We start from the raw sequence: 2,535 nt of genomic DNA on the forward strand, positions 1-2,535 counted from the left end.
AATTGAAACTTGTTTGATCATGATTACACTGTATGACCCAAACAATGACTCAGGGTTGTGGCATTTTAAACAAGTTACACACAACAATCAATTTATTCCAGAAAATCAAAGCATTTATCTAGTAGTGGCATTTGAATTTGCATCACTTTCAGTTCTATTTTTTATGGGGTTCTGTTGAAGCCCCGAAAATCGGGTCTACAACAAGGGGGATACCCACCCGGTCCGGACCTTGAAAGCAGCTCCTTTTCCGTTTGGGATGGTGGGTCCGACTGGGGATAATGGGACCAGTTTCCCAATTTGTTTGTGATGATAAGAGTTGATGTTTTCCTTTCTAAAGATTTCTAAATAGAATGCTTTTAATCTAAATCTAATCTAAAACATGCAATTTTATTCTAATGAACGGAAACATCTAATTCTAAAACTATCTCGGGATTAACTTTTCACTTATGCGATCTAAAATAGTTTCTAACAGCAATTGGTAATAAAGATCATTCAATTGCTACAAGAAAAGAATTCATTAAAAGTGAATTGTTTCGTATAAGAAATTAGCCGAAACAATTGTGAGAAGCATATCGCATAATAAGTTATTCATACATTAAGCATAAACAGAATAGTCACCACCGTACAAAAGTGCCAAATGATAACTTAAACATTCAAGCTTTCATATATAAACAACTGAACATAACATATTACTTGACACATAAGCAGAAATCATTAAGAGATAAAAGTACCATTGATAACAAGTCCTACTCATGAGCTTCAGCAATATAGATTTATCTTCTCATAATTCAATATCTACTAAGAGTACAGAAATGCATTTCAGTAGCAGACATTAAACACAGATATCAATAAATCTCATTCCATTCATTCATCAAAACCTCCTCAGAGGGTGCAAAAGTGCATGTTCTGAAGAACTGTTTTTGACAAATTTCTGGACCTCTCTCTAAATGCATGAGAGGGGTTTAAATACTACTAACTAAAGACTAAAAATAGTTTATTACAAAAATATAGGAGGAGGTTTAAATGACCGTCCTCATCTAAGGCAAAAATAAATCAAAAATAAAACTAAAACTGTATCTGAAAATTAACTATGCATATGTTCTCTGAGATCGCAAGCATTCAGCATCGGCTTCAGGAGCGTCGGTTGGCCGACCTTCGATTTTAGTTGTCCTACGAAAACAGAATCAGCAAGCGCTGGCGCTATCTTTTCGGCGGAATTTGTAAGGCATTTCAGATTCATACATTGATTGTGCAATTTAACCAAGTATTACTAGCAAGTGTCCCAATTCAACTTGGTTAACTTCTTGATTGAGTCTGCCTTTTCTTCAGCTTTCTGTCTCCAGCTTGTTTGCAGTTTTTGTGCTTTTGGGAGAAATCCCAAAGCAGTTTCTGATATCAGGTTTGCCCTATGCATATTTTCATTGACACAGCTAATGAAATTTCTCACTGCTGTCACTACTTCCTTCGATGCCTGTTTTGCCTTTTTGATCTGTGCATCCCACTTATTGAACATCATTTCTTTGTGGGATTCATTGATCTTGAGTAACCCTGCTCTCTTGCCTTCCTCTGATTCCTACCAATTTAAATAATCAGCGATTTTCTTATCAATTAAATCATAATCGAGTTGCAAATCCATGACTTGACTTGTGATTTTGTCGCTCATCTCGTAATGGGAGCTCCATTGCAATATTCTTTGGCAGAGTGCCTCTTGCTGTTGCAAGAGTTGGTCATTCAAGGCAAGGGCTTCTGAGACAAATTCTGTGACTTTGGGGTCATCTTTATGCATTTCTAACATGGCCTGTAATTGATGTTCCTTTTCGGCCAAACTACTTTGATACCCCAGCTGCATCTGTTGAAAGTCCTGTTGTAATTTTTCCAATTTTTCTTCCGCTTCCCGGTTAGCACTGGCCTGTTGTAACTGTTGCTGCAAAAATAGGATTTTTTCTTCTTTATCCTTAAGCAATAGTTGTACTTCGGACGCTTTATCAATAGTAGCAGAAGCATAGGCTCCTGCGATCTGGGATAACTTAGTCAAATTTTTTGTAGGATCAATGGTAGGGTCTCACCAAAGGACATCTAGCTGCTCTGCCTCAGGTGAGAGCACGTTGTCTAATTTTCGTTTCTTTCTCTATCTTCTTACCACTACTTTGTGCTGCAGACTGTAAAATACATCTAGAGGAGGGATCTCCTCTATCTTCAGCATGATTTTAGATGATGGGGCTATGGGAATGTGCTCCGTTTCTGGAGCATTGACGACTGTTTCAATGACCATTTCTGTCATTGTCTGTGTTGTATTCTCAGGTGTCTCCATGTTTTGCTCCTCGGTATTGATCAATTCATTAAATGTTTCCCACTCTTTCTCCAACTCAGTTCTTACTGGCTTTGTTGGCTAGATGAGGAGAGCAGGAACCTTCACCTGTGTTGGCGACAAAACTTGTTGTTTTGGGTTCTCTTTAGATTGGGCAATATCCCTGACTGACCCTTCACTTTTATTATGGTCACTCTTTGACCATTTAGACCATTCTGTTAATTTTT

Source organism: Pinus tabuliformis, chromosome 6 (assembly GCF_031772625.1).
Source record: "Pinus tabuliformis cultivar Carrire ecotype Pingquan chromosome 6, CPIR1, whole genome shotgun sequence".
NCBI classification, from domain to species: Eukaryota; Viridiplantae; Streptophyta; class Pinopsida; order Pinales; family Pinaceae; genus Pinus; species Pinus tabuliformis.